Source organism: Aegilops tauschii, chromosome 3, assembly GCF_002575655.3.
Source record: "Aegilops tauschii subsp. strangulata cultivar AL8/78 chromosome 3, Aet v6.0, whole genome shotgun sequence".
NCBI classification, from domain to species: Eukaryota; Viridiplantae; Streptophyta; class Magnoliopsida; order Poales; family Poaceae; genus Aegilops; species Aegilops tauschii.
The window spans coordinates 123,412,709-123,432,016 of NC_053037.3; positions in this window are offsets into that span (position 1 = coordinate 123,412,709).

Below are 19,308 nucleotides of genomic sequence, written 5' to 3' on the forward strand. Positions count from 1 at the left end.
CTCCACGGCTGCCGACCTGCGCTAGACACATCGTTGCTTTGTTGAGCCGAGTTCAACTTCTTCGGATCATCATCTCGGTGAGCCGAACAAGAGTTCGGCATCACGAAGCATAAATCATCACCAACATCGCCGCCCCACGGATTACACGGAGTGGGACACCGGCATCACCGCACGGTCACTTCATCAAGCCGGCATTGACCACGTCACGAGTTACGACCTGCATCGGCATGGTCGCACTGTTGCTTCTTCAAGCCGATGTCCATCATGCCGACCTACTTCGACTCATTGGCTGACATCGAGGCTTCGACACCTTGGCTGGACCGGGGGCTCCGCTATTTCTTCATCAACATGCTCTGGTGACTTCGGCGTCATCAGCCGACCAGCTTCGACACATCGGCTGGCATGGTGGCTACAATGTCACCTTACCGACCTGCTCCGTCACCTCGTCTAGACCGGGGGCTTCGCCATCTCTTCATCAACCTACTCCGGAGACTTCGGCATCACCAGCCGACCAGCTTCGTCACGTTAGGGGGACCGGGGGCCTTGCCTCGGCGAGCCAACCTTTGCTAGCATCGCCATGCCGTCGCTTCATCGCCCATCAGGCAATTGGTGTGCGGATCGAGTCCTAATTTTGGGAGTCACCTTTTCTTCGGATTGCTACAAATAAACCAGGTGCTATTAATCCTAGTAATTTTTGCTTGTTTGGGTTTATTTTTCCCGAGGAATTATTACTCTGGTTTGTTCCATCATCTGTAAACAGATCTGTCTAATGATGGCCACATTAATGATGGTTGCGCGATGGTTCGGTCAGTTTCCCGTCCGCAGTTCAGCGAATGCCGCATCTAGAGCCCGGACTGCCCTGCAAATTCAGGCTTTGTCACGCCTTCACTGCGTCATGCCGACGCCCTGCATCGACATTGGCTTCGGCGCCAGGCCACATCTCTTTAAATAATTTTTTTTTGCGTAAAGCAATGATGCAAGGATTTTATATATATTTATATTCTTATTTTTTGGACCGCACTATTTTATGTGTGTAGGTAATCGACTTCGACTGCATCACGTGGTCACTTTGGCAAGCCGACGTCGTTGTCCCAATCGGCATAAATCGGCTCGCATGATCACCTTGTTGGTCGAATTGCCATACCGACATGTTCGGTTGCCTCGGGGACTTTGGCATCATCGAGAGGGTTCTACCTCATCGGGTGTAAATTATCTGGGTTGGGCGGTGCTGTCACCTAGGCGTACTTACGTACCACATCACCTCGGCTGACCGGGGGCTTCATCATTACTTCATTAACCCACGCCGGGAACTTTGGCTTCATACTGCCGCCCTGCTCCGTCGCCTCGGACGGACTGGAGGTTCCACCTTGCCACATTGGCCGTGCTACGTCGCCACTTCGGAGTGCCGAGCTCTTCGCTCCGCCACCTCGGGACCAGCTTGGGGGCTGGGACCTTGTCCCGCATCAAGCTCGGACCACGTCATCAATGCCGAACACATTAACCAGCTAAGTCGCTTTCATGCTCAAAGTTTTAAATTTTTAATTTGTGTTCGGTTCGACCATGCTCACAAACGTTGTTTAATGAAAAACACTTCATTTCCCCTGTTAACTGGGGGCTCTTAAATTTATGTGAGTTGTTTTATAATAAGTGTTCTTCTTCTTAGTCGTTGCAAAGTCTTTTTCTATCACTCCTTTTTTCGACGCGAGTGTGTGGTCAATAGTCGGGGAGCCTAATTTCTATCTCAAAGCCGCTAGAGTTTAGTTTGCTAAACTGGCCTAACGAGAAGTACTCCGCCTTCGGGATAGGAGGTTGAAGCTGTAGGCTGACTCGCTTGAAGTCTTGAGATAGGATGTGTCATGTTAAAGCACGACAGAAGCACAATTTTTTTTCATTCTAAGACTAGTTTTAGGATTGGCACCGAACACTTGATTTAGTTCGGATGTCAAGTTTTTACTGAAGTTTTTTGGTTTTCCAAGCCTATGGCACTTTTAAACTATTTGTGTGTTTCCAGCATAAGTCTCGTAGTGCAACGCCGGACACCTTTAGAGTTTCGGCAAAAACATTCTCGGATATTGCTATATATGCATCAGTTTCAAGTTGTGTCTTTGGTCAATGGTTGGGTTGCCCGGCTCCTGTGCTTGCCTCCTACGTTCTGCTTTGTTCGGCTAGGTGTGCAAAGGGAGACCACTGTGATTGTGCTTCTAGCTCGCATGGTTAAGCGCCTCAGTGGAGAAAGCCGAAAACTGATTGTCACAATAAGCGTAAACTGGTCAGCGATCCGATGACTGTGTTAAACTATAAGATCGATGGAGGTCACCCCGTGTTAAATGATGGTCCGTTCATAACATTGGCCGAAGTGTTTACGGCTTGACCTCGACTGTCGCCGAACACTAACCGGGGGCTAGTAACTGGCCTCCCAACTTTAAGCTCCTATGACTAAGTGGAAGTTATAAAGCCCGCATATCTGATTGCCTCGTTTCCGCTAACACAACCACCTCCGGGCACCGAGACATCGGATAAGGGTTGTCTTGTTATTGCGGAAACCCCCTGCGTATCATCTACAAAGGGGTAGAAGCCGACGATGGGTCACTTTCAACTGATAAACGGTCGCAAAGGAGTCAAAATAAACATATCATCGGCATTTGTATTTAATATACAAGGGCTACCTTCCGTAATCATCGTTATAAAGCCATAAATATGCATCAATTTGACTTAAGATTTTGGCCAAGCTGGGTTGCCTGGCTCCTGTGCTTACCCCTATGTTCCCGATTGTTCGGCTAGGTGGTAAAGGGAGCACCTCTGTGATTGTTAATACCGGGTCATCCGAGTAAGTACCTCAGACTGGGTGAAGCCGAAAGCTAGCAATTGATACGTCTCCGTCGTATCTATAATTTTTGATTGTTCCATGCCAATATTCTACAACTTTCATATATTTTTGGCAACTTTTATACTATTTTTTGGGACTAACATATTGATCCAGTGCCCAGTGCCAGTTCCTGTTTGTTGCATGTTTATGTTTCGCAGAAACCCAATATCAAACGGAGTCCAAACGGGATAAAAACGGACGGAGAATTATTTTGGAATATTTATGATTTTTGGGAAGTAAAATCAACGCAAGACGGTGCCCGAGGGGGCCACGAGGCATGGGGGCGCGCCCTGGACCCTCGTGGGCACCCCGTAAGGCGGTTGATGCTCTTGTTTTGCCGCAAGAAAGCTAATTTTATGAGAAAAATCTGGGCGAAAGATTCAACCCAATCGGAGTTACGGATCTCCGGATATAAAAGAAACGGTGCCAGGGCAGAATCTGGGAATGCAGAAATAGAGAGAGACAGAGAGACAGATCCAATCTCGGAGGGGCTCTCGCCCCTCCCACGCCATGGAGACCGTCGACCAGAGGGGAAACCCTTCTCCCATCTAGGGAGGAGGTCAAGGAAGAAGAAGAAGGAGGGGGGCTCTCTCCCCCTCGCTTCCGGTGGCACCGGAGTGCCGCCGGGGGCCATCATCATCACCGCAATCTTCACCAACAACTTCACCTCCATCATCACCAACTCTTCCCCCTTCTATGAAGCGGTGTAACCTCTCTCTTACCTGCTGTAATCTCTACTTAAACATGGTGCTCAACGCTATATATTATTTCCCAATGATGTATGGCTATCCTATGATGTTTGAGTAGATCCGTTTCATCCTATGGGTTATTTGATGATCAAGATTGGTTTCAGTTGCATGTTTTATTATTGGTGCTGTCCTATGGCGCTCTCCATGCCGCGCAAGCGTGAGGGATCCCCGCTGTAGGGTTTGCAATATGTTCATGATTTGCTTATGGTGGGTGGCGTGAGTGACAGAAGCACAGACCCGACTAAGTAGGTTGTTTGCGTATGGGATAAAGAGAACATGATACTTTAACGCTATGGTTGGGTTTTACCTTAATGATCTTTAGTAGTTGCGGATGCTTGCTAGAGTTCCAATCATAAGTGCATATGATCCAAGTAGAGAAAGTATGTTAGCTTATGCCTCTCCCTCAAATAAAATTGCAATAATGATTACCGGTCTAGTTATCGATTGCCTAGGGACAAATAACTTTCTCGTAACAAAAAGCTCTCTACTAAAACTAATTTAGTTGTGTCTTTATCTAAACAGCCCCTACTTTTTATTTATGTGCTCTTTATATTCTTGCAAACCTATCAAAAACACCGACAAAGTATTTCTAGTTTCATACTTGTTTCCGGTAAAGCGAACGTCAAGCGTGCGTAGAGTTGTATCGGTGGTCTATAGAACTTGAGGGAATATTTGTTCTACCTTTAGCTCCTTGTTGGGTTCGACACTCTTACTTATCGAAAACTGTGGCGATCCCCTATACTTGTGGGTTATCAAGACCTTTTTCTGGCGCCGTTGCCGGGGAGCAATAGCGTGGAGTGAATATTCTCGTGTTTGCTTGTTTGCTTTATCACTAAGTAATTTTTATTTGCTGTTCTTAGTTGTTTTCTATCTTTAGTTATGGGTAGGAAACGCAAAATACCAAAAAAAAGTTGTACCTACTGAACCAATGGTTGAGGAACCACTCAAAATCTATCACACTCCTGAAGCTTTTTACTTGGATCATCTTCGATCCCTTTGTGCTCGTGCTGAAACCCCAACTAGCTTAGTTGAGGGCAAATCTTTAGATGAGCATGCTTGTTATGCGCGACACCGAATATCTGAAAAAGGGAAAATTCTATTGAGTCAAATTCATCGTTTGCAATGCTATGCTTGGAATTTATGTGAAATATATGATGTTACTTGTTGTTCTGAAAACCCTAAGAAACACCTCCCCTACCAATGTGATTTTATTGATAATGGAATCCTATCTTCGTATGCTAAGGGTGTTTATAATTACTATGATATTCAACAAATTGAAGAATTTGTTGCTTTTAAGAGTTCTTATTAAATTGCTTCTTTGATTGAAACGTATGATGCTACTCTTTGCAAATCTGAAAATTTTGCCATACTTAAATATTGCTATGATAATTATGCTTCTAATGCCTACGTTGAACCATATATTGAGGACTACTCCGCTGTCCAAGAAGAGATTAATATTTTGCAGGAGTCTGTGGAAGAAGAAATTGATAAAACCGTGAGCTCATTGGATGAAAAAGATGATGAGGAGAGCGAAGAACAAAAGGAGGAAGAGCGGATTAGCTACCCATGCCCACCTTCTAATGAGAGTAACTCTTCAACTCATACATTGTTTAATTTCCATTCGTGCTTACCGAAGGATGATTGCTACGATGATTGTTATGATCCTGGTGATTCTCTTGAAATATCCCTTTTTGATGATGCTTGCTATGCTTGTGGCCAAGATGCCAATATGAATGATGCTTATGGAGATGAACTTGCTATAGTTCCTTATGTTAAACATGAAATTGTTGCTATTGCACCCACACATGATCGTCCTATTATCTTTTTGAATTCTCCCGACTACACTATATCGGAGAAGTTTGCCCTTATTATGGATTATATTGATGGGTTGTCTTTTACCATTGCACATGATGATTTTGATGAATATAATATGCATGTGCCTGCTGCTCATACTTGCAATTATTATGAGAGAGGAACTATATCTCCACCTCTCTATGTTTCCAACACGATAAAATTGCAAGAAACTGTTTATACTATGCATTGGCCTTTACTTTGTGTGCATGAATTGTTCTTTTATGACATGTCGATGCATAGGAAGAGAGTTAGACTTCGTTGTTGCATGATATATGTTACTTTGTGCTCACTACTAAATTACAAATCATTGCTAATTAAAATTGACTTTGATATACCTTGGGATCCGGGTGGATTCACTACTTGAGCACTATATGCCTAGCTTAATGGCTTTAAAGAAAGCGCTGCTAGGGAGACAACCCGGAAGTTTTAGAGAGTCATTTATTTCCGTTGAGTGCTTTCATATAGTTTAAAAACAACAAAAATAAAGAGGGGAACCCAAAACTTTTTCAAAAAGAAAAGTGAAACTGAGAGAGACAAGCATTGTTGAAGTGGGAGCTAGCCTTGAACTTTGTTCATGCTCACGGAAACTTTGTGAATCTTGATTACAGAAACTTTTCAACAAAAATAATTATCCCCTTGTACAATTCCATTGTATTATAAAAATAATGTGCCAAGGTTTGCCTTTAGGATGTTTACAATGCTTGTTGGTTTGTGCGGTGCAGGACAGAAACTTTGGCTGTAGTGAACGATTTTTCATTTTTTACTGGAACGTCAAACGGTTCTGATTCTTTTGCACTGTCTTTATATACAAATTGTTTATTTTTTCTAATTTTGGCAGAATTTTTAAAGTATCATAAGTATGGTGAATGTTCAGATTATTACAGACTGTTCTGTTTTAGACAGATTCTGTTTTTGATGCATAGTTTGCTTGTTTTGATGAAACTATCGATTTATATCAGTGGATTAAGCCATGAAAAAGTTATATTACAGTAGATACAATGCAAAACAAAATATGAATTGGTTTGCAACAGTACTTAGAGTAGTGATTTGCTTTATTATACTAACGGATCTTACCGAGTTTTCTATTGAAGTTTTGTGTGGATGAAGTGTTCGATGATCGAGGAGGTCTCGATGTGAGAAGAAGGAAGAGAGGCAAGAGCTCAAGCTTGGGGATGCCCAAGGCACCCCAAGTAAATATTCAAGCAGACTCAAGCGTCTAAGCTTGGGGATGCCCCGGAAGGCATCCCCTCTTTCTTCAACAAGTATCGGTATGTTTTCGGATTCGTTTCGTTCATGCAATATGTGCAAGTCTTGGTGCGTCTTTTGCATTTAGTTTTCATTTTTATTTTATGCACCATGCTGGTATGAGATAGTCCTTGGTTTATTTATAGAATGCTCTATGCACTTCACTTATATCTTTTGAGTATGGCTTTATAGAATGCTTCATGTGCTTCACTTATATCATTTGAAGTTTGGATTACCTGTTTCTCTTCACATAGAAAACCGCCATTTGTAGAATGCTCTTTTGCTTCACTTATATTTGTTAGAGAGTGGGCATATATTTTGTAGAAATAATTAAACTCTCTTGCTTCACTTATATCTATTTAGAGAGATGACAGGGTCATTCACATGGTTAGTCATAAAATCCTACATAAAACTTGTAGATCACTGAATATGATATGTTTGATTCCTTGCAATAGTATTGCGATATAAAGACTGTGATATTAGAGTCATGCTAGTGGGTAGCTGTGGATTGTAGAAATACTTGTGTTGAGGTTTGTGATTCCCGTAGCATGCACGTATGGTGAACCGTTATGTAACGAAGTCGGAGCATGATTTATTTATTGATTGTCTTCCTTATGAGTGGCGGTCGGGGACGAGCGATGGTCTTTTCCTACCAATCTATCCCCCTAGGGGCATGCGTAGTAGTACTTTGCTTTGAGGGCTAATAAACTTTTGCAATAAGTATATGAGTTCTTTATGACTAATGTGAGTCCATGGATTATACACACTCTCACCCTTCCATCATTGCTAGCCTGTTCGGTACAGTGCATTGCCCTTTCTCACCTCGAGAGTTGGTGCAAACTTCGCCGGTGCATCCAAACCCCATGATACGATACGCTCTGTCACACATAAGCCTCATTATATCTTCCTCAAAACAGCCACCATACCTACCTATTATGGCATTTCCATAGCCATTCCGAGATATATTGCCATGCAACTTCCATCATCATCATATACATGACTTGAGCATTTATTGTCATATTGGTTTGCATGGTCGTAAGATAGCTAGCATGATGTTTTCATGGCTTGTCCATTTTTTGATGTCATTGCTATGCTAGATCATTGCACATCCCAGTACACCGCCGGAAGCATTCATATAGAGTCATACCTTTGTTCTAGATATCGAGTTGTAAGTAAATAAAAGTGTGATGATCATCATTATTAGAGCATTGCCCCAGTGAGAAAGGATGATGGAGACTATGATTCCCCCACAAGTCGGGATGAGACTCCGGACGAAAAAAATAAAAAAATAAAAAAAGAGAAAGGCCAAAAAAAGAGAAGGCCCAAAAAAAAGAGAAAAAATGAGAGAAAAAGAGAGAAGGGGCAATGTTAATATCCTTTTACCACACTTGTGCTTCAAAGTAGCACCATGTTCTTCATGTAGAGAGTCTCTTGAGTTATCACTTTTATATACTAGTGGGAATTTTCATTATAGAACTTTGCTTGTATATTCCGATGATGGGCTTCCTCAAATGCTCGAGGTCTTCATGAGCAAGCAAGTTGGATGCACACCCACTTAGTTTTCAGTCCGAGCTTTCATACACTTATAACTCTTAGTGCATCCGTTGCATGGCAATCCCTACTCACTCACATTAATATCTATTGATGGGCATCTCCATAGCCCGTTGATACGCCTAGTTGATGTGAGACTTTCTCCTTTTTGTCTTCTCCACACAACCTCCACCATCATATTCTATTCCACCTATAGTGCTATGTCCATGGCTCACGCTCATGTATTGCGTGAAAATTGAAAAGGTTTGAGAACATCAGAAGTATGAAACAATTGCTTGGCTTCTGATCGGGGTTGTGCATGATGTGAATATTTTGTATGGTGAAGATGGAGCATAGCCAGACTATATGATTTTGTAGGGATAACTTTCTTTGGCCATGTTATTTTGAAGTATTATTGTTTTTATGTCAAATGATAGACAATTGCTTTGAATCACTCGTGTCTTAATATTCATGCCATGATTAGATACATGATGAAGATTATGCTAGGTAGCATTCCACATCAAAAATTATCTTTTTTATCATTTACCTACTCGAGGACGAGCAGGAATTAAGCTTGGGGATGCTGATACGTCTCCGTCGTATCTATAATTTTTGATTGTTCCATGCCAATATTCTACAGCTGTCATATATTTTTGGCAACTTTTTATACTATTTTTTGGGACTAACGTATTGATCCAGTGCCCAGTGCCAGTTCCTGTTTGTTGCATGTTTATGTTTCGCAGAAACCCAATATCAAACGGAGTCCAAACGGGATAAAAACGGACGGAGAATTATTTTGTAATAGTTATGATTTTTGGGAAGTAAAATCAACGCGAGACGGTGCCCGAGGGGGCCACGAGAGAGGGGGGCGCGCCCCAGGGGGGCAGGCCCGCCCTGGACCCTCGTGGGCACCCCGTAAGGCGGTTGACGCTCTTCTTTTGCCGCAAGAAAGCTAATTTTATGCAAAAAAATCTGGGCGAAAGATTCAACCCAATCGGAGTTACGGATCTCTGGATATAAAAGAAACGGTGCCAGGGCAGAATCTGGGAACGCAGAAACAGAGAGAGACAGAGAGACAGATCCAATCTCGGAGGGGCTCTCGCCCCTCCCACGCCATGGAGACCATGGACCAGAGGGGAAACCCTTCTCCCATCTAGGGAGGAGGTCAAGGAAGAAGAAGAAGGAGGGGGCTCTCTCCCCCTCGCTTCCGATGGCGCTGGAGTGCCGCCGGGGGCCATCATCATCACCGCAATCTTCACCAACAACTTCACCGCCATCTTCACCAACTCTTCCCCCCTCTATGCAGCGGTGTAACCTCTCTCTTACCCGCTGTAATCTCTACTTAAACATGGTGCTCAACGCTATATATTATTTCCCAATGATGTATGGCTATCCTATGATGTTTGAGTAGATCCGTTTTGTCCTATGGGTTATTTGATGATCAAGATTGGTTTGAGTTGCATGTTTTATTATTGGTGCTGTCCTATGGCGCTCTCCGTGTCGCGCAAGCGTGAGGGATCCCCGCTGTAGGGTTTGCAATATGTTCATGATTTGCTTATGGTGGGTGGCGTGAGTGACAGAAGCACAGACCCGAGTAAGTAGGTTGTTTGCGTATGGGATAAAGAGGACTTGATACTTTAATGCTATGGTTGGGTTTTACCTTAATGATCTTTAGTAGTTGCGGATGCTTGCTAGAGTTCCAATCATAAGTGCATATGATCCAAGTAGAGAAAGTATGTTAGCTTATGCCTCTCCCTCAAGTAAAATTCCAATAATGATTACCGGTCTAGTTATCGATTGCCTAGGGACAAATAACTTTCTCGTGACAACAAGCTCTCTACTAAAACTAATTTAGTTGTGTCTTTATCTAAACAGCCCCTACTTTTTATTTACGTCCTCTTTATATTCTTGCAAACCTATCCAAAAACACCTACAAAGTATTTCTAGTTTCATACTTGTTTCCGGTAAAGCGAACGTCAAGCGTGCGTAGAGCTGTATCGCCGGTCGATAGAACTTGAGGGAATATTTGTTCTACCTTTAGCTCCTCGTTGGGTTTGACACTCTTACTTATTGAAAACTGTTGTGATCCCCTATACTTGTGGGTTATCAGCAATCTTAAAGTATCACATTGGTCGGCAATGACGAAAGTGAAAATTTTGGTTCGCTATAAACCACATAGTCCGGGAACTTTCCCAAAACTAAACCCTCCATATTTTCCTCCCACATTGATCAGAGTGGAGGTTTCATGATCATGATCAGCATGATGACCCAAGGAAAGGAACCGATAGCGGGACTATTTTCTTTGGAAGATGTTTCTTACATTAAACAGTAATATAACATATCTCTCTGCGTACCTTTGTTTATAAAACCGTATGACCGGATTGCCTTGTTTGCCGTAAAACTTTGCCCTTGTAAAGGCTTTATAAAGTAGGACAAACACTCCCCAGCTACTGGCCGAGGAGGTTGAAGCCGATGGTCGGTCAACAAAGTTTTGTACAATGTGGATCTGAGCATTAATAATGTAAAGTACTTGGATACATAGAATCATTACACATAAAAATTGCGAGTAAAATCCATTTACTGCATTCCATCTTTTAAACCCCTTGGGGACTACCTTGGCGAGCTCGGATTTCAACCAGCTCTTAGCTTTTTAAGAGATCTTTATTCTCTTTCCGAGAAGTTTGTGTTAAACACAACAAATTTTTTTGTCAAACGGACTTCGATTCTTAATTCGGCCACCCGTGCCCACATTAAGGCTCGGGGGCTAATTCCTGCTCGTCCTCGAGTAGGTAAATGATAAAAACAGAATTTTTGATGCGGAATGCTACTTGGCATAATTTTTTAATGTAACCCTCTTAATTGTGGTATGAATATTCAGATCCGAAAGATTCAAGCTAAAAGTTTAATATTGACATAAAAGTAATAATACTTCAAGCATACTAACTAAGCAATTATGTCTTCTCAAAATAACATGGCGAAACAAAGTTCATCCCTACAAAATCATATAGTCTAGTCATGCTCCATTTTCGTCACACAAGAATGCTCTCATCATGCACAACCCCGATGACAAGCCAAGCAATTGTTTCATACTTTAGTAATCTCAAACATTTTCAACCTTCACGCAATACATGAGCGTGAGCCATGGATATAGCACTATGGGTGGAATAGAATATAATGATGGGGGTTTTGTGGAGAAGACAAAAAAGGAGAAAGTCTCACATCAACGCGGCTAATCAATGGGCTATGGAGATGCCCATCGACTGATGTTAATGCAAGGAGTAGGGATTGCCATGCAACGGATGCACTAGAGCTATAAATGCATAAGAGCTCAACAAAAGAAACTAAGTGGGTGTGCATCCAACTTGCTTGCTCACGAAGACCTAGGGCATTTGAGGAAGCCCATTGTTGGAATATACAAGCCAAGTTCTATAATGAAAAAAATTCCCACTAGTATATGAAAGTGACAAAACAAGAGACTCTCTATCATGAAAATCATTGTGCTACTTTGAAGCACTAGTGTGGAAAAAAGGATAGTAGCATTGTCCCTTTTTATAATTTTTTTGGGCCTCCCCCTTTTTTGGCCTTTCGCTTTTTTATTGGGACAATGCTCTATGAATGATGATCATCACACTTCTATTTATTTATAACTCAATGATTACAACTCGATACTAGAACAAGGTATGACTCTATATGAATGCCTCCGGCGGTATACCGGGATAGGCAATGAATCAAGAGTGACATGTATGAAAAATTATGAACGGTGGCTTTGCCACAAATACGATGTCAACTACATGATCATGCAAAGCAATATGACAATGATGAACGTGTCATGATAAAAGGAACGGTGGAAAGTTGCATGGCAATATATCTCGGAATGGCTATGGAAATGCCATAATAGGTAGGTATGGTGGCTGTTTTGAGGAAGATATAAAGAGGTTTATGTGTGATAGAGCGTATCATATCACGGGGTTTGGATGCACCGGCGAAGTTTGCACCAAATGTGAGAAAGGGCAATGCACGGTACCGAAGAGGCTAGCAATGATGGAAGGGTAAGAGTGCGTATAATCCATGGACTCAACGTTAGTCATAAAGAACTCACATATTATTGCAAAAATCTACAAGTCATCAAAAACCAAGCACTACGCGCATGCTCCTAGGGGGATAGATTGGTAGGAAAAGACCATCGCTCGTCCCCGACCGCCACTCATAAGGAAGACAATCAAAGAACACCTCATGTTTCAAATTTGTTACATAACGTTTACCATACGTGCATGCTACGGACTTGCAAACTTAAACACAAGTATTTCTCAATTCCACAACTACTCAACTAGCACAACTTTAATATCACTACCTCCATATCTCAAAACAATCATCAAGCATCAAACTTCTCTTAGTATTCAGCACACTCATAAGAAAGTTTTTACTAGTCTCAAATACTTAGCATATTAGGATTAATTTTCCTATTTAAGCAAATTACCATGCTGTTTAAGACTCTCAAAATAATACAAGTGAAGCATGAAGAATAATAGTTTCTATAAAACAAAACCACCGCCGTGCTCTAAAAGATATAAGTGAAGCACTATAGCAAAAACTATGTAGCTCAAAAGATATAAGCGAAGCGCATAGAGTATTCTAATAAATTCCGAATCATGTGTGTCTCTCTCAAAAGGTGTGTACAGCAAAGATGATTGTGGTAAACTAAAAAGCAAAGACTCAAATCATACAAGAGTCTCCAAGCAAAACACATATCATGTGGTGAATAAAAATATAGCTCCAAGTAAAGTTGCCGATGGAAGTAGACGAAAGAGAGGATGCCTTCCGGGGCGTCCCCAAGCTTTGGCTTTTTGGTGTCCTTACATTATATTAGGGTGCCATGGACATCCCCAAGCTTAGGCTCTTGCCACTCCTTGTTCCATAATCCATCAAATCTTTTACCCAAAACTTGAAAACTTCACAACACAAAACTTAACAGAAAATCTCGTGAGCTCCGTTAGTGAAAGAAAACAAAACACCACTTCAAGGTACTGTAATGAACTCATTCTTTATTTATATTGGTGTTAAACCTACTGTATTCCAACTTCTCTATGGTTTATAAACTATTTTACTAGCCATAGATTCATCAAAATAAGCAAACAACACACGAAAAACAGAATCTGTCAAAAACAGAACAGTCTGTAGTAATCTGTAACTAACGCAAACTTCTGTAACTCAAAAAATTCAGCCAAAATAGGAAGACCTGCACAATATTTTATCACATTCTGGTGATTTTTAACAATTTGTTTCGTGAACAGAAAGTTTCTGGAATTTTCAGCAAGATCAAATAACTATCATCCAAGAAGATCCTATAGGTTTAACTTGGCACAAACACTAATTAAAACATAAAAATAAATCTAAACAGAGGCTAGACCAAATATTTATTCCTAACAGAAGCAAAAAGCAAAAAACTAAAAATAAAATTGGGTTGCCTCCCAACAAGCGCTATCATTTAACGCCCCTAGCTAAGCATAAAAGCAAGGATAGATCTAGGTAATATCATCTTGGGTCTTTAATTTTTTACCGGAGTTATGCTCGAATCCGGGAGGTTCTTTATGTTTCCCTTCATATTCGGAAATTTTGAGATCTAAAGAGTCCAACCGCTTATTACAAAGGGTAATCAACATATTCATGCGGTGGAGATTCCTGCTAACACTCTTAAGAGGTTCAAGAGATTTTTGTAAAATCTTTGTTACTTCGCAAATTTTCTCAAAAACTTGCGTTTCTTCTTGGGTATGATGAGGCCCCTTTTGTTGAGGTAGTGTTCCCACTATACCTTCTATAATTTCATGCTCAATACTGGGATCAATTTCAATAAAATTGCCTTTGGCAACGCAATCCAAGAGTTGTCTATGAGACATATTCAATCCAACATAAAAGTTGCGAAGCAAAATTCTAAAATTCACCTCTAGGGTGCAATTACGATAAAATTCCATCATTCTAAACCAAGCATCTTTTAAGTTTTCTCCTTGTCTTTGTTTGAAGTGAAGAACCTCAAACTCGGGAGACAAAGGAGTAGATAAAGGACTAGCCATAACGACAAGCAAGCAATCCAACACACGAGCAAACAAGAAGTGAGCGAAAAAGAGGTGAACGGAAAAAAGAGAGGGCGAATAAAACGACAAAGGTGAAGTGGGGGAGAGGAAAACGAGAGGCAAATGGAAAATAATGTAATGCGGGTGATAAGAGTTTGTGATGGGTACTTGGTATGTTGACTTTTGCGTAGACTCCCCGGCAACGGCGCCTTTTTTATATCCTTTTTGCTACCACTTGAGCACTGCGTTGGTTTTCCCTTGAAGAGGAAAGGGTGATGCAGTAAAGTAGCATAAGTATTTCCCTTAGTTTTTGAGAACCAAGGTTTCAATCCAGTAGGAGGCCACGCTCAAGTCCCTTGCACCTACACAAACAAATAAAAACCTCGCAACCAACGCAATAAAGGGGTTGTCAATCCTTTCACGGTCACTTACGAAAGTGAGATCTGATAGATATGATAAGATAATATTTTTGGTATTTTTATAATAAAGACTAAAAGTAAAGAAAGCAAAATAAACGGTGACAGAAATAGCTTGTTAACGGGAGATTAAGATGATGGAAAATAGACCCGGGGGCCATAGGTTTCACTAGTGGCTTCTCTCAAGAGCATAAGTATTACGGTGGGTGAACAAATTACTGTTGAGCAATTGATAGAATTGAGCATAGTTATGAGAATATCTAGGTATGATCATGTATATAGGCATCACGTCCGTGACAAGTAGACCGACTCCTACCTGCATCTACTACTATTACTCCACACATCGACCGCTATCCAGCATGCATCTAGAGTATTAAGTTCAAAAGAACAGAGTAATGCTTTAAGTAAGATGACATGATGTAGCGGGATAAACTCATGCAATATGATATAAGCCCCATCTTGTTATCCTCGATGGCAACAATACAATACGTGCCTTGCTGCCCCTGCTGTCACTGGGAAAGGACACCGCAAGATTGAACCCAAAGCTAAGAACTTCTCCCATTGCAAGAAAGATCAATCTAGTAGGCCAAACCAAACTGATAATTCAAAGAGACTTGCAAAGATAACCAATCATACATAAAATAATTCAGAGAAGATTCAAATATTGTTCATAGATAAACTTGATCATAAACCCACAATTCATCGGTCTCAACAAACACACCACAAAAGAAGATTACATCGAATAGATCTCCATGAGAATCGTGGAGAACTTTGTATTGAGATCCAAAGAGAGAGAAGAAGCCATCTAGCTAATAACTATGGACCTGAAGGTCTGAGGTAAACTACTCACACATCATCGGAGAAGCTATGGTGCTGATGTAGAAGCCCTCCGTGATCAATGCCCCCTCCGGCAGGACGCCGGAAAAGGCCCCAAGATGGGATCTCATGGGTACAGAAGGTTGCAGCGGTGGAATTAGGTTTTCGTGGATGCTTCTGTAGGTTTGGGGGTACGTAGGTATATATAGGAGGAAGAAGTACGCCGGTGGAGCAACATGGGCCCCACGAGGGTGGAGGGCGCGCCCCCGGGGGGGGGGGGGGGTAGGCGCGCCCCCTGCCTCGTGCTCTCCTGGTTGCTTTCTTGACGTAGGGTCCAAGTCCTCTGGGTCACGTTTGTTCCGAAAATCACGTTCCCGAAGGTTTCATTCCGTTTGGACTCCGTTTGATATTCGTTTTCTACAAAACTCTGAAATAGGCAAAAAAAATAGCAATTTGGGCTGGGCCTCCGGTTAATAGGTTAGTCCCAAAATAATATGAAAGTGTATAACAAAGCCCATTAATCATCCAAAACAGAATATAATATAGCATGAAGCAATAAAAAATTATAGATACGTTGGAGACGTATCAGGGGCTACTGGGCTTTGCGCTCATTATTTACAAATATTAAAGGGGCACATCGATCCCCTGATCTGGTGTTGCCACCCGACCAGTGGCACGGGGGCTACTGCATTGCCTATTCAATGCAGGAAATTCAAAGTGCTCAGTGTTTGGCATAACCGAACTATGACAAGTACGTCTTCGGACGACAATAAGTACCATATCGGAATTATCCGGCATCAAGCTGATATATCGCGGCGACTTCTCACGACCCTCTCTCAGGGGCCCGTCCGCCGATCACTATTACCTCTAATATATTACACTGCGTTTCTATTCCTATGTATGCTGCCGAGCTAGGAGTTGATCCTCAGGCCGATTTCACGACCTGAGTCTCAGAAGCTACTAGGATCAGCGGTTTCATATTTTCCTTCAGGTGCATCTCGGATTTTAGGCCAACAGACACCTTGAGGGCTACTAGCTATATATCTCGTCAGTAAATAAATTGCATCAATCGGAAATAAAATGATCAAACAATCAGCCCGAGCCCGAGGTGGTGCATCACCTCGGAGGCAGTACGGCATAAAGTTCGGCTGCGAGCGGCTGGCTCCATAGAGAACTTTTCAGCGTTAAGCTCGGCTAACTTCCTTTAAACTTCTTCAAGCCAAGGTGATCTATGACACCTTGTATACAGTCCGGCGTTGGAGCTCGGATACAGTCCGGCATTGGTGCTCGGCTGCAAAGATACCTCGAAATGCAGTCCGGCGTTGGAGCTCGGATGCAAGAGGACACCGCCGCCCGGGAACAACTTCGAACCCGAGGTGGGCTTAAAAATAACAAGGCATTGATAAAAGCCGATAACTTAAAGGGGCTCCTCGGATACCTGACATATAAACCCTTCGGATGTACTTCGGCGATCCTCAAAATCGAAGATAAGAAGATTTGTTGAACCAGTTTTCAAGACCGACGACCGAAGATGAAGAACAGTTCGGAAGAATTGAGGAGCGTCCCCAACTTGAAGACCGGTTCAGGAGGCTACTGACGGTCTCCCAATTAGTTAGATTGGGCCGAGGACCTCCGTGGCTGTATACTCATGGGCCAGTTCGGACAGCCCATGCCGCATACAAGGAGGATTCTACATGACTTGGCGCCCAAGACAAGGGCTCCTCTAAACGCTAGGCCTACGGTGCATATATAAACCGAGGCGAGGCTAGTCAATAGACAATCTCATATTCATTACTACAATCTCGTGGTAGATACATGTACTCTGTACTACACCCATATGAATACAATCAAAAGCAGCATGTAGGGTATTATCTCATCAAGAGAGCCCGAAGCTGGGTAAAACCCCGTGTCCATGTTACCATCGCTCCAAGACGCCTAGCTTAGGACCCCTACTACGAGATACGCCGGATATTGAACCGACAGATGATGCAGAGCTGGGGAAGACGCGGCAGTGGATGCCCACGCGAAGAGGAGTACGAGGGTTCACTGGTTCGGCTGCGGTGTGAGGCTGCTGTCGCCGCAGAATAACAGGGGGTGTGGGTGAGTAGAGGGATGCCTTGGCCAGTGGTGGGAGTAGTAGGGGGCGGTGAGACCTCCGCGGCATCACAGCCGGCCATGGGAGGCAGGAGCGCGCGGCACGACCGGCGCTTGTTTGGGCGGCTGGAGCAAGAAGACCAGAGGTTGAAGAAGCACTACTGCCGTTGGATGAACATCGTACGGTAACTGGAGCTAGAATCGTTCATATTGACTAAGTTGACAAAGCCCTCCATCCCCGTCAACTTGGTAGGCCCACAATTTAGCCTCCCACTATGCTGGGTTCCAGCTGGCAGGGGGAGTATTCATTTTTGTGTGCGTAATAAGGAGGCACTTCCTTGCGTGCGAAGATAGCTGGTGGGTCCGACCTGTCAGCGAGGGGCACGTTTTTTTCGCGAAATACAGAGGCCCTTCCGGTGGGTCCCAGATGTCAGGTGGAGGAATCAAAGACTTGAGAAGGCGTACAGAACAAGCTAGTGTACCAGTAAAGAGACGTTGCTGAGTTGTAGAAAAAGAGAGACGTGCTCCTGTAGCTGGTTCTAATCCAAACCTAGACTATGACTACATATGGTGCTATGCTACTCTGCAAGTAATGAAACTGACATATCCAACGTTCGCTTCTACTCTTCTCTACTTACTCTGCCTAGCATCAGAAGCTCTGGCCGCAACAACCATGTCCGCTGGCTGCTCATCCACCAGCTCTTCAGCAGGCAACAACGAAATATGCGCCAAGTCGCCACCCGTACCATCGCCTGTGGGTCTCATCACACCCCCGCCGGCACGCGCACCGCAGCCGTTGCTCATCGCAACCCGCTGCCGTTGGTGTGGTGCCACTGCTGCAAATCACGCAGGATCATCCGTCGCGTCTCAACCACAATCCTCAACCCTGGCCGAGTCTTCTACAAATGCCCGAATCATGGGGTAATAATATGTTTAAGTGTTGTTCTGCTGCTTTCAGTTGCTGATTTTTTAATAGTTTGGTTGATGATCTTCCAATTTGATTCGTGCAGAAAAGGGAAGATTCATGTGATTTGTATTTCTGGGAAGTTGCTGATGTGGGGGAGTGCAACTAGGCTGATTATTTGGTTAGCCGAGGAATCCCAATACCAGCAGGTTGGGGTGTTGGACAAGTAACTGAAGGAACGAAATAAGAGGAAGATGCAGAGCAGAAGGTTAAAGATGCAGTTCCTCTGATCATGGCCAAGCAACAGCTGCTGAACGGCATTGACAACAATGAGGATATGAAAGAGCTTGTGAAGATAATGGGAAAAATCAATGTGCTCTGTAGGATGACTATCTGTTTATTTGCAGTGTATGTAGCACTCGTGATGTATTCAGTGGCTATGACATGAGCACTTTGCTGAAACTAGTAATAAATCAAACATGTGTAGCAGGCTGGGCGTACTGTTGTGAACATCTAATGATTTCTATTAATGGAAATCAGGGGTATCCCCTTTTGCTCATAAATAAATAAATAGCAGAGGCCCTTTTGGTAATAAATAAATAAATTAGCAGAGGCCCTGTCGGGTCAGCTTTGTTCTCATTCGAAGACATCGAGCAAATTGCAGTCCAACAACAAACTATGTCATCAAATTCAAGTTTCACAGCCAAATATGAGTACAACTAAACAGCAATGTCATCATGTTTTAGTCGTCATACAATCACCAAAC